Raw genomic sequence first — 15,019 nt, 5'->3', positions numbered from 1 at the left:
GCACTGCTACCATGGAAAACCTCATAATTCAGGGGGCATTGCTCAGAGGATACAGAAGGCTCTTGCCTCACTAGTGAGGGAATATTAGCTTTAGGAAAATGCAGCTCTGGTTTCACTTAGCAGCCCTTAAAAACAGGACCCAAAAGGATCAAACCGCTTAGAAATAACTTAAACATGTCAAAGAATAAAACTTGATAGTATGTGTAGGAATACAAAGCTATACTCGCCCAACAGTGTAAGATCCAAAATGTCTGACATCCAATTAAAAACTACCAGACATATAAAAAAGAAGTAAAATAAAACCAAAATCATTCAACTGAAACACACCCAGAAAAGACATTGATGGCAGAATTAGTAGACAAGGATGTGAAAACAATTATTATGACTGTATTCCATATGCTCAGGAAGACAAAGGAAAGATTAAACATATTAGGATAAGAAGAGATAAGGAAAGATATAAAGAAAGGCACTCATTAAACTTCAGGAAATAAAAATTGCAATGTCTAAGATGAACAGTATGTTGAATGAGAATGTGTGCAAAAAAAATTGCAGATGAAAACATTACTGAATTTGAATGCCTAGCAAAAGGTATTTCCAAAGTGAAACATATAAAGAAAAAAAAAGACTGAAAAAAATGAACAGAGCATCTGTGATCTGTGGGGAAAATTAGTGCAACTGAATATATAGGAATCCCAAAAGGGGGAATGGTAGTATTTGAAAAAATAATGGTCAAAAATATTCCAAATTTGTTGAAAATCATAAACCAACCGTAGTAGTTCATTTTCACGTTGCTGATAAAGACATACCTGAGACTGGCTAATGTATAAAGTAAAAGAAGTTTAATGGACTCACAGTTCCACGTGGCTGGGGAGACCTCACAATCATGGCAGAAGGTAAAAGGCACATCTTACATGGTGACAGAGAAGAGGAAAATGAGAGCCAAGGGAAAGGGGAAACCCCTTATAAAACCATCAGATCTCGTGAGACGTATTCACTACCGTGAGAACAGTACGGAGGAAAACCTCCCCATGATTCAAGTATCTTTCACCGGGTCCCTCCCACAATACATGGAAATTATAGGAGCTACAATTCAAGATGAGATTCGGTGGACACAGCAAACCCACATCACCCTCAGATCCAAAAAGCTTATCTATCCCTAGTGTACCCTTTTCCCACCCCCACAAACACTAAATATGATGCAAATTCTATCAAGAACAAATATATTCAACTTGCTTCAAATTAGAGACAATGCAGCATTTTTAAAGCATTCAGTGAAAAAGAGGCTAGACACAGAAAAACATTCATGAGACTGACAGCGACATGTTTTGGAAATATTGCAAACTAGAATGAAAACAGTGAAGTAACACCTTAAAGTACTGAAGGAAGAACTATAAGCACAGAATTCTTTTTCATTTTTTATTTTACTTTAAGTTCTGGGATACATGTGCAGAATGTGCAGGTTTGTTACATAGGTATAACTGAAGCATAAAATTATTTACCAAATGAAAATATCTTTCAAAAATAAAAATCAAACACTGTTTTAGAAATTTAAAAAACAAAGAGAATCAGAATCAGATGTGAATGAGAAGAAATGTAAAGAAAGTTCTTCAAACAGAAGGAAAGTAATACCAGAATATATCAATAATTACATTTTATGTAAACAATCTAAATATACCAATAAAAAGATGGGTTAGGTGGATGTAATGAAAAACATGACTCAGCTGTATACTGTCTAGAAAGGAGTCACTTAAAATATAATACAGGTGAGCTGAAAGTAGAAAGATGCAAGAAGATATATCTTGCAAATGTTAATCAAATGAAACAGGGGTACTTATATTGATAGCAGATAAAGTGGAGTTTAGAGCATAAAAAATTGCTAGAGACAGAGAGGAACATTATATTATGATAAATGATCAACTACCAAGAAGTATAAAATAGCATTGTCAATGTGAATGCACCAACAGAGTTGCAAAATCCGTAAAGCAAAAATTGATTGATAGAAATGAATGGAGAAATAGCTAAGTCCATAATTGTAGCTGGACATTTCAATATCCCTTTCTCTAGAATAACTAGATAGAAAATCAGCAGAAGTCTAGAAGAAATTAACACCATAAACCAGTAGTATTTAATGGACTATTATAGAACATTCCACTAAAACAACAGTAGTATACACCTTCTTTTTCTCTTTTTTTTTTTTTTGGTAAGTAATAAACAGTTAACTCTCAGTTTTAATGGAGGAACATAAGGATAAATAAATCAGACAACAATCACAAAAATAAAAATTAGTGAATATATGTGACTTGTCAACAGATCCTGGCATTTTGTGAATTATAGAGTCTTCTTTCTTTTCTGAGGGACAAGAAGGCAGTCATTTTGAAATCCTGAAAAAATGTGTTTATGTTTCTCCATTTAATTGTATTGCTAACACCTAAGTGCATTTTTATTTATTTTTAACTTATTATATATATATATATATATATATATATATATATATTAATTTTACTTTAAGTTCTGGGATACATGCATGAATGTGCAGGTTTGTTATATAGGTATACATGTGCCATGGTGGTTTGCTGCATCTATCAACCCATCATCTGGGTTTTAAGCCCCACATGCATTAGGTATTTGTCCTAATGCTCTCCCTCCCCTTGCCCCCCACCCCCTGACAGGCCCTGGTGTGTGATATTCCCCTCCCTGTGTCCATGTGTTCTTATTGTTCATCTCCCACTTATGAGTGAGAACATGCGGTGCTTGGGTTTCTGTTCCTGTGTTAGTTTGCTGAGAATGATGGCTTCCAGCTTCATCCATGTCCCTGCAAAGGACATGATCTCATTCTTTTTTAATGGCTGCGTAGTATTCCATGGTATATATGGGCCACATTTTCTTTATCCAGCCTATCATTGATGGGCATTTGGGTTGGCTCCAAGTCTTTGCTATTGATAACCCTTCTTTTCAAGTGCCCACGGAAAGTGTACTAAGATGAGTTATATATTTTGGATTTCTGTACATAACAATTGTATTACTGTATCAATACAATTATAGTATAATTCTATATACTAGCAATAACCATATGTTCACCAAAATTAACAATGCAGTATGATTCACAATCAAAAGTGAAATATTTAGGTGTACATTTAGCAGAACATGTATAAGATTTGTATAATAAAAATTACAAACACTGATGAAAGAAATCAAAGAAGATTTAAATAAATGGAGAGATCTATTATATTAGTGGATTAAAAGGCTCAACATAATAAAGATGTTAATTTTCCTCAAATTAATATACAGCTTTTGCATAATTTTAATCAAATCCCAGGAAGATTTTTTGTAGATATAGACAATATTTTTCTAAAATTTATATGAAAAGGCAAAGGACTTAAAACAGCTAAAACCATTTTTAAAGGGAGCAAAAAGAAGAAATCAGTCTACTCAGTTTTATGTCATATTATATAAAGACAAAGGAATACATGCATAGATAAATGGAATAAAATAGAGGACCCATTAGAACCATGCAAATAGGTCCAACTGATTTTTGACAAAGGTGCAAATGTAATTAAATCAAGGATACACAGCCTTTTCAAAAGATAGTGCTAGGGCAATTAGATATCCATGGGCAAAACATTACACTTAATGTAAGTCTCATGTTTCACAAAATTTACTTCAAAAAGGATCACAGAAAAAAATATAAAATGTAAAACTATAAAACTTTAGGAAAAAGCACAGATAATTTTTAGGATTCAATGTTAGACAAGGAATTCTTAGATTTGACACCAAAATCATATAAAAGTGAAAGAAATGACAAATTGAACATCAAAATTTATAGACTTTTGCCCTGGAAAATAGACTTTGAAGAAAATAAAAATACAAGAATCACACTGGGAGAAAATATTTACAAACTACATATATTACCAAAGACTAGTATCTGTAATATATAAAGATCTCTCAAAACTCAACTGCAAAAAATGAACAATCCAATTAGAAAATTTGCAAAAGACATGAACAGACATCTCACCAAAGAGGTAAAATAGGTGGCAAATAAGCACAAGAAGATTGAAACAAACACTTAGCCAAGAAGACATATGGATGACAAACAAGAACATGAACATCATTTGTCATCGGGGGAAGCAAATTAAAACTACAGTGATATAGCATACACATTTATTAGAATAGCTAAAACAAAAAATTAGTGGCAACATCATATGTGAGCAAAGATGCAAGAATCTGGATCACTAATGCATGGTCTGTGGAAGCTATTCTTTATTACTTGAAACAACATGGATGCCTTTAAATGAGTGAATGGTTAAACAAACTGCTGTACATCTGTAACATAGAATACCATTCATTATTTAAAAACTAGACTTTTGATATACACAACAACCTGGATGAATCTCCAAATACTTATGTTGCATGAGAAAAATCAATCCTAAAAGATGATGTACAGTTTGATTTATATAACAATCTTGAAATAACAAAATTACAGAAAATAACAGATTAGTGATCGCCAGTGGTTAAGGAAGGGGTAGGTGCAAGAAGAAGATGTTGTGACTACAGAAGATCAACATGAGGCTTACTTGTGTTGATGGAAATGTTCTGTATCTTGACTGTATTAGCATCTCTATCCTGGCTGTAAATTTTACTATAATTTGGCAAGATGTTACCACTAGAAAAAACTGGGTGAAGGGTAAAAATATCTCTATTATATCTTATAAGTATATATAAATCTACAACATTCTAAACATAAAAGTTTAAATACTAACAATGGTATTTAAATTACACAAAACATAAGTAAATAGTATAAATCTTCCAATTAAAATTACAATGGTATTTAAATCAAACAAAATGTAAGTAAATAGTATAAATCTTCCAATTAAAAGAAATAGATTGTCAGGTTAGATAATATAGTGAGACCCAACTACATAGTGGTAACAAGAAATACACTTTAAATATAAAAACATAAATGAATTAACATTTTAAAATGGAAAAATATATGCCACTCTAATCCTAATCAAAGAAAGCTGAAGGGGCTATTTAATATCAGACGAAGTATTTTTCAAAGCAAAGATTAAAGATGTTTATTATATAATGATCAAAGCATCAGCTAATCAAGACATAAAAATTCTGAGTTTTTATGTAACTAATTACAGACCTTCAGAATATATAAGGCAAAAGCTGATAGAAATGCAGGAAGAGATGGGGAAATTCACAAATATTATCAAAGATTTCAATATACTTCTTTCAAGAGATTATGGAGCAAGTTGATAGAAAATGAACAAGAACATAGATTAGAGCAATAATTGAATAAAATTACCTTAATATTTATAAAATACCCAATGACAGAAAAATACACAGTGAATATAATATATACAAAAAATACTCTGGGTTATAAAACAAGTATTAATTTATTTAACATGATTTAGGTCATACAAGGTGTTTTCTAACCACAATGAAATAATATCAGAAATCAAAAACAGAAACATAGTGAAATATTCTCTAAATAATTAGAAACTAAAGAATGTAATGCTGAACAACTTGTGTCAACAAAGAAAGAAAAAGGGAAAACAGAACGTATTTTGAGTTGAACAAGAATGGAGACACAGAATAGCAAAATATATGTTGGTTGACATTACGAAAATATTTAAGGGAAGTTTCATATTACAAAATGCCTATATTGAAAAGAAGACAGAGAGGTGTCCAAACCATTACCTCTGTTTCCACCTTAAGCAAATAGAACAAAAAAAGGAGCAAATTAGATCTAAAGTTCTTAAAAGTGATAATAACATATTTATTACAGAAAAAAAAAATCACACAAATAGAAGCAGTAAAACAAAAAGGTTGTTAATTGAGAAGATGGAAAACAAATGAGAAACTTCTAGCCAGACTGATCAGGGAAACAATTGAAGTTATCAGTATCGGGAATGAGAGGAGTGCCATCACTTAGATTCTGCAGATATTAAAAGATCAAGGGAATATTATGATCAATTTTATGCAAATAAACTTGAAAATATAAATGGAATGGACAAATTTCTTGAAAGATACAAACAACCAGGGCACATTTAAGATGACACAACCTGAAAAGTCCTTCATCTACTGCAGAAATTGCGTATGTAGCTAATAGTCTTCCCACAGGAAATTCCAGGCCCGGTTAGACCCAATGTTGTATTTTAGCAAATGTTTAGAGAACAAATAACATTGGCAAAACCCGAGACATTACAAGAAAATTACAGTCTTGATTTTTGCAAATAAGTCACGCAGACACACACACACATGCAGACAGAGTGAGAAGAGACAGAGACAGAGAGAGAGAGAGAAGGAGAGAGAGGGAGACAGAGAGTAATCAATCGAGTGGGGTTGACTGCAGCAATGCAGGGTTAACTGAATATTTGAATATCCATAAAAATAATTCATTATTATTAACAGACTCAAAGAGAAAATATATGTAATCATCCCAATTGAGGAAGAAAAAGCATTTCACAAAATCCAACATTAATTCCTGATAAAAACCCATGGCAAACTAGAAATAAAAGTGAATTTCTGCTTGATAAAGAACATTTATGAGAACTCTATAACTAAAATTATACTTAATGAAGAAATATTAAGCACTTTCTCCCTAATATCAGGAATACCAATAACAACAACAACAAAAAACTTGAATTTTGAAAGCTTTTAAAATAGCATCAAAAATATGCAATATATAGGAATAAACTTAAAAAAGTGTGAAAGATATATATACTGAAAACTACAAAATATTGCTGAGAAATTAAATAATTAAATAGATGGAATATTGTGTTCATAGCTTGAAAAATTCAATACTGATAGGTTTTAAATTATCCTGAAAAGAGTTCCGTGTATTAAAATATTTGAAATCAAACTATCAGCAGGGTTCTCTTTGTAGAAAACGGCAAACTGATTATAAATTTCATATGGAAATTCAAAGAACCTAGAAGAATCAAAACAACTTTTAAAAGAAAAAACATCTTCAAAAGACTAATACCTGATTTCAAGTCTTAATCAAAAGTAATCAAGGAAGTGCAGTGCTGTCATCAAGATAGATAAGTAAATCAATAGAACAGAATAGAGTCCCAGAAGAGATGGGCCCAGTTTATACTATAAATTGATTTCTGACAAAGGTGCAAATATAGTTCAGTGGAAAAGAATAGATTTTCAAAGAATAGTGCTGGAACAATTGGATATTCACTTGAAAAGTGAACTTTGATCTATACACCCCAGAAAAATAAATGGATCATAGACCTAAATGTTAAATTTAACCTATAAAACTTCTAGAAAAGATAAACAAAATAAAATCTTTGTGACTTTAGTTATTCAAAGATTTTTTAAACATACACCGAAAGCATTACCCATTAGTGAAAAATTGACTAATTGAACTTCATAAATATTAAGAACTTATACTCTTTGAAAACACTGTCAAGAAAATGAAATGGCAATCAGAGCATTGGAGAAAACATTTGCAAATAACGTGATCTGACCAGAGATTTGTAAGCAGAACATATGAAGAACTTTCAAAACTCAAAAAGAAAATAAACAGTACAATTTTTAAAATAAGCAAAGATTTAAACAGACATTTCACCAAAGAGGATATATGAATGGCAAATAGGTAGATAAAACATGTTCAACATCATTTACTTATTAAGGAAAAGCAAATTAAAATCGCAATGAAATAACATTAAACACCTATTAAAATTTGTAAACATTAAAAAAACCTATAGCAAAGGCTGACTAGGAAGTGTATCAGCTAGAACATTCAAACACTAATGGGACTGTAAAATGATACACATGCTTCAGGAAAGAGCTGGGCGGTTTCTCTAAAAATTATACCTATCATACTATTTAGTCATTCTGCTCCTGGGAAAATTCCCAAGAGAAATGAAAGCCTGTAGCCATACAAAGACTTGTACACAAATGTTCATAGAAGCTTTAGTTATATTAGCCAAAAATCTGAAGCAATTCAAATATCCACCCACAAGTGAATGGATAAATTGTGGCCTGTCCATATATTGGCATACTACTCAGTAACAAAAAGGAATGAACACTGATACACACAACAAAATGGATGAGTCCCCAAAGCATTATTCTCAGTGAAAGAAGCCAGAGGAAAAAATCCAATATATTTAGTTTGTTTACATTTATACTAAACTCTAGAAAATGTGAGCTAATCTATACTGACAGAAAGTAGATCAGTTATTGCCTGAGGATCAGGGAGTGGTCCAAAAAGGAACAGGAAAAAAGGATTATAAAATTACAGTGGGGCATGAGGAACTTCTGGGGATGATAGTTTGTGTTGATTATTGCACATATATTTGCATGTGTTTATATGTACACACATAAGTAAATGTCAGATTTCACTAAATTGTACACTTGAAACAAGTGCAGTTTATTGTATGTCAATTACATCTCAATAAAGCTGTTTAGAAAATGAAAGCAAGAAAAGAATAAATACACATTTTGGATGATGTTTATCCCACTACAGAGATTGAAGTATATGCACTGCAGGAAGACCTAATGGTCAGCTGTATTTTATTGTTGAGATTTTAGCTTTTCTGTTGAGTGATGTGTTCATGGGTGTTGATTATATTATTCAAAATAAAATAAATAAAACCAGGGCAGAATAATCCAATAATGAGAATGTATTTTAAAGTAATGGTAATGTTTAATAATTCTATTTTCTATACCTCTTTTCCAAAAAGTGAATTATAATAACAATATTTTTATAGGGTCTACTCAAATGTTATCAAACATTCATGATAAATTACAGTAACAAGTTCTACAATATCTTGGAATTGAAGACTATTTCTAGTTCTAGCTCCAGTTTTGATCCAAATAAAAATAAAGATGTACCCAGTTTCCTCAAAGATATGCTTTAAAGCATTTTAGCTGTTCTACTTCAGGATGTTTTTGAATTTAATAACTCTAGTTCACAGAGAATGCCACATGAAAAATCGCTTGTTAAAATGGGTTGTAGGATGCTCTCTCTCACCTATCATTTAAGCCTTTTCATTGTGCATTTGGATGTGAAACAACAATCTAGCCTGCCCAGGGTGGTTGTTACTGCCTTGACTTTGGAAAAGGTGGAAAGATGTTAGCCTTGTATTGCCTTATTTTATTTATTTGTGGTGAAGGGTGGAGTGATGTGTGGATATGATGTTTTTCCAAGGTTTCTGGCAACCATTACACTCTCTGACCATGATCTCAACTGGAGGACTTGAGCCAATTATTTCCCCACTGGTTTTTCTTCTCTAATATATGGGCTTGTAACAGGCCTTAAATCATGGTTTTGTAATGTATTTAAAGCTATGACTGTAATAGTCCTGAAAGGCTCAGCTTTTGCTAGAAAGATAATGAAATAAACTAGATAATAGCTACAGATTCTTCAAAACAGATGCTGGTGGAGGCTTTTCTCTTTGCACAATTCCAGGCAGAAAACTCACATAGAATACAATCTGAAAGTTGCCCCTGGAGTTGTATAATTGTTCAGCCCTTGAAGGTGAGAAATAGATGAAGAGAACAATTTAAGATATCAAAGTCAGTTTCTATTCTGTTATATACATTCTTAAGTTTTGTACTCTAGAAACAAAATCAGTTGTTGGTTATATAAGGGATCATTACACAAGGTTTTGATTTTATCAGATTATTTGATTCTTTTAGTAAAATCACTTCCTAACAACTTTTGAACACACACACTTAACTTACTGTTCATACTCAAAAATACTCAAAATCTTACATAAGAAATCACATAATAAATTTCTATTTTGTATTCATCAGGGCCAGCACTTTTTCTTCCCACAGTTGTGAAAATAACATATGAATAAACAAAGCGAAACAAAAACAAAACAAAACAAACAAAAACAGCAGTTGAGAACAGAGCTTTGAGGTGGGGCACAAGAGGTTTATAATACACTCCAACTCTGCCTTCTCTCTCATCATCTATGTATATCCAGTTCATTACAGAGTCTTCAGGATGGTAGCATGCCTTGATCTCCACAAAAGTCACAATGGAAGAGTGCTGGGGGAGTAAAATACAGTTTCCTCTGCTACTGCCAGCCCTGTGTCATAATTAATATCATCATTTCTCTCCTGCGCCCCTCAGTCTACTTTTAACCCACCTCCAATCAGTACTTTGGCTTTGGCTGATTTTGTGATTGGAACATTCAGTTCAGTTTTACCTGTTAGCCTGTGGTTATTGCAAATACCAGTTTCCAGTTATTATCAGGCATGGAACCATCAAGAATCCCTTGGTCCCTTAATGTATATCTTCCTGCTAAGGGTTATCAGGGTGATCAGATAATCACTAATGTATAAAATTCCTTACTTGCTTGTTAGTACACCAGAAGAAGAAGCCCCAAATAAGCAGGTAGTTCCTAGTTTCCTCAATTTCACTAGTTTTTTTATCTCATCCCCTTGCAGAAATTCCTCCTTCTTCTAACTTTTGCCTCGAAGAGAATCCCACTGGAATCCTGGAGGAGATCTTTCTCAAATGTAAAAGGGAAAGTAGGCCAAGTAACTATTGTCTATGGAGATATGTCATCCAGATTCCCTTTCAGGAAAAACTTGATGCACAGCTATGAGAAGTGAGGTCAACAGGCAGCCTCAACTTTAGACAGGGTTGGCTGCAACTCCAGACAGCTGCTTCATTTAAGGCCATACATTCTCCAGGACAGCCTACTTGTGGAGACCAAGCAAGATAAGGGTATAAAAGTTCAGCTATTTTGGTCTTAATGGGATCCCACATACTATTGCCTTAGACTAAGATGAATAAGGTGTGACAATGGGCACATGGCCAGAGCAATCATTGGTTCTGCCATATGCAACATCACCCGGAGTAGCCAGTTAGTAAGTTCTGGAAATGGATAATGGGGATGGTTGCACAACAATGTGAATGCACTTAATACCACAAAACTGTGCAGTTAAATTGGTTATAAAGGCAAGTTTTATGTTATGTATATTTTACCACAATGTTACAAATCAAGGACTTACGCTGGTAAAAGTATGTAGGATCTTAAGGCTCTTTTAGAATATAGAATCAAATTCAAAATATAGATAGCCACTCAAAATTCAGCTATGGTGACAGATAGGGGAAAACTTTTTGCAGAACTGGGGTAGTATGTTCACATGCACAGTATGTTAAACGGAACTATTTGTGTAACTGGACCTTTATAGCAGTGTATCCCCAGCAGCTAAAATACACGAGCCTGAGAACTCAGGAATTGAAATATAATTAACCTCGCTCACCATCACTCATATTGACTCATTTGTGTAATCTGTGCTTCCCATTTGTGTAACTTATGGGAACCGAGAAATCTGATAAAATCAAAACCTTATGTAATGATCCCTTAAATAACCACCAACAACCAAGAAATCTTGCCTCTTGGTAGTCGGAGTGGGAGTGGAAGAGAAAGAATTTCTGCAATGAATGGCAGTCCCCACTGCTATAGTTGGTTTCAGGGCCACAATTGACATTCATAATTTTCCATTTCCACTATCCATTCTAGATACTCCTTAACTGAAGTTACCATCTCTGTTGTCCTTGGAAAACTATCTGCTAGTATAATGCAGATCCACATCTGTGAGAGGCTTGAGTCCTTGGTTACCATCCCAAGCTAAGGTTGCTCCAACTGCCCTTTTAAAGCCACAGTTGGGCAAGAGAGCACCAAGATGTGTCCAAATGGATCACCTGGGTTCCAGTTCCATAAATATTACCCCCGCCCCAATTTGTAATACTGTCTTTGCTTCATCCTGTTGATCAGGGTCAATTATTCATACAAAATGACAACACTTAGTCTTGCATCTTGATTCCTGTACACACAAAAGTAAAAATATGCCCAGATGGCAACCAAAGCTTATCATTCAGTGGAGCTCTTGCTCTGTCCCCTGCTGAAAGTACACTCCTTGATGACCAAGATCTCTAACCCTACAGGTCCTAAAATTGTAAGAATGGGAAAAGTCAATTCTTCTCGTGGCTCTTGGTGAGTTGTAAACGCATCCACAACTGCATTGACTTCCTGCTTTCCCAGACCCATGTAGTCTTCATATTTGGGACATGGAGCTATGCAGAAGTTTTGGTTCAACAGATGGATACTGTCCTGTAGAATGGAACTGTTCCCTCCATGTTGACCCATCAGTTGCACCTTTATTTTTATTTTTATTTTTATTTTTTTGAGATGCAGTTTCACTCTTGTCGCCCAGGCAATAGTGCAATGGCATGATCTGAGCTCACTGCAACCTTCACCTCCCAAGTTCAAGCAATTCTCCTGCCTCAGTCTTCCAAGTAGCTGGGATTACAGGTGCCCGCCACCACTCCCAGCAAATTTTTGTGTTTTTAGAGACAAGTTTTCGCCATGTTGACCAGGCTGGTCTCGAACTCCTGACTTCAGGTTATCCACCCGCCTCTACCTCCCAAAGTGCTGGGATTACAGGTGTGAGCCACCGCACTTGGCCCAGTTACAGCTTTAGCAGGCCATTTTCATTCTCTATTAAGCCAGCGTTTGGGTGGCCAGTATGGAGCACAAACAATGAATTTCTTGATTTGCGGCTCACTCTCACATTTCCTTTCATATATAGTGAGTTTCTTAATATAACATGATATTATGTGGAATTCCATGCTGAATACTGGTGCTGGAAAAGGAAACTGTACCTGAAAAACTGAATTCTAAGAATAAAATGCTAGCTCTCTCAGGATGGAGGAAACCAAATGTAGTCAGTTTCCATGAAGGAGTCAATTGATGTCTTAGAGGCACAGTGCCACATTGTGGGCTCCATGCTAGTTTTTGCGGCTGAAAGGTTAGTCAATGTGAGCAATTGTAGCTCAGTCTCGGTAATTGAGAGTTCATTCTGCTGGGCCCATGTGTAGTGCTTGTCTTGCTGTCATGGTCACTTCATGTGTTCATTATGCCCACTCTGGGATGGCAGATCACAGAAGCTGGCTGATGTCAACTGGCTGCACCATATTTTATAGTTGGGTGTTTAGTCCCTTTTCTGTGGTGGATGTTGTCTGTGGGTATTTACATGTCATACATAAATCTAAAAATCTACACACTTGATGCTCATTACCATATATTTATCTATTTGCCTCAACTCGGACCTCACTGTCTATTATTTTTTCATCTTTTTCCTTCTAGGCCTTAGACTAATCACTGAGGCCATTTGCAGCCATAAATATACTAACTTCAGGTAACTTCTCTTTGCACATAAAATGGATGACCAGGTGCATTCCTATAGCTCTGCCCACTGGGAAGATTTTTTTGTCACCATTATCTTTCAAGGCTATCTCTGAATCAGTCTACTGTATATTGCAGCTGTTACCCATTTGGAGCTGGCTCTCACATAATAAGCTGACCAATGTATAAACCAAAATAGTGTTTTTCCCACTCTTCAGTTAATTATTTAGAATCCCTATGCAAACATAGACATGAACTAAGAGAGAGGCAATGGTGCAAGAGTGGAAGACATGGGGTACTAGAATGAAATGAATGTGTTTTTGTGTCTCTCACAGGTCATTTTCAAGCTTAATTTTATGAACAATTTGAGGTTATGGACATTGATTTCCTTCAAGTCCTTTAATTTAATTTAAATACTATGTCAAGTTTCTTCTAAAAGATATATTATTAAAATGCCAAAAGAAAAATAACCAAAGAATAAAATCTACCTAATGGTCTTAGGCAGCAAAATTTTGAATTGTACCCAGGGAATCACATGGCTAGATTAATACTGTGCACATAAGTTTAAGAGTAAGTAGGATAGTGAGAAAATTCTTGAGTGTATATAATACAAACACTTGCAATGCACTAAAAGGCAGGCTTGCCCATCTTGAGTACTGGTAGACATTTATAGTAGACACTTTTTAGGTACTGATAGGCATTTAGGACGTAATAACCAGACTGACTTTTTAAAGATGATTGTTGCTCATTCTACTACTCATATATTGGGTACAATTGAACAAAATGCTAGCAGAAAAATATCATTAGGAGTTTCTATGTTGTTCATTTTTTTTTCTTTTTACTTTTGCTTTAAACAAACTTTTTAATTCTCAAAAATCATGGGAAGAAGTGCTAATGGACTACTTTAAACATACAAAAAATTATTGAGAAGCAGGAAGAGCTAGAAGTGCTAGATTATGGTAGAAACTTGATTCACCCCTAAAAGAAACCTATGGGTTTATGCAGATAAATGGCCATGAAAATACACATTTTATTAAAATAAGTGTTTCACAAAACTTTATATTTTCTTTACCTTTTTCTATAAGGTATAATTCTATTTCTCCAGAGATGATATACAAATGGCCAACAAGCATATAAAAAATGTTTAACATCACTAACCATTAGGGAAATGCAAGTAAAAACACACATTGAGATATTATCTCATACCCATTAGGATGGTCACTATCAAAAATAAATAAATAAATAGATAGATAAAGTAACAAGTGTTGGTGTGAATGTGGAGAAATTGGAATACTTGGAGACTCTTGGTGGGAATGTGAAATTGTTCAGACACTATGAAAAACAGTATGGCAGTTCCTCAAAAAACTTAAAAACAGAATTGTTATATTCTCCAGACAGTCCACTCTGGGTATATATCCGAAAGAATTAAAAGAAGTATCTCAATGAGGTATCTGTACATTCATGCCCATAAGCAGCACTATTCAGTAGCACAATTCACAATAGCCAAGAGTGAAAGCAACCTCGGTGTCCATCAATGAACAAATAGATTTAAAAAAGCAGTGTATACACACAATAGAATATTATTCAGCCTAAAAGAGGAAATAAATTCTGACACATGCTATAACATAGATAAGCATTGAGTACATTATAGATGAAATAAGCCAGTTAGAAAAACATAAATACTGTATAATTCCACTCGTATGAGATATCTAGAGTAGTCAAATTCATAGAGACAAAGGGTAGAATGGTGGTTTCCAGGGGCTGAGAGGGAAATAGGAAGTTAATATTTCATGAATACAAAGTGTTAGTTTTACAAGATGAAAAAGTTCTGGAGATTGGTTGTACAATAA

The sequence above is a fragment of the Rhinopithecus roxellana genome, chromosome 4, assembly GCF_007565055.1.
Source record: "Rhinopithecus roxellana isolate Shanxi Qingling chromosome 4, ASM756505v1, whole genome shotgun sequence".
Classification (NCBI taxonomy): domain Eukaryota; kingdom Metazoa; phylum Chordata; class Mammalia; order Primates; family Cercopithecidae; genus Rhinopithecus; species Rhinopithecus roxellana.
This window is presented reverse-complemented; position numbering follows the sequence as displayed.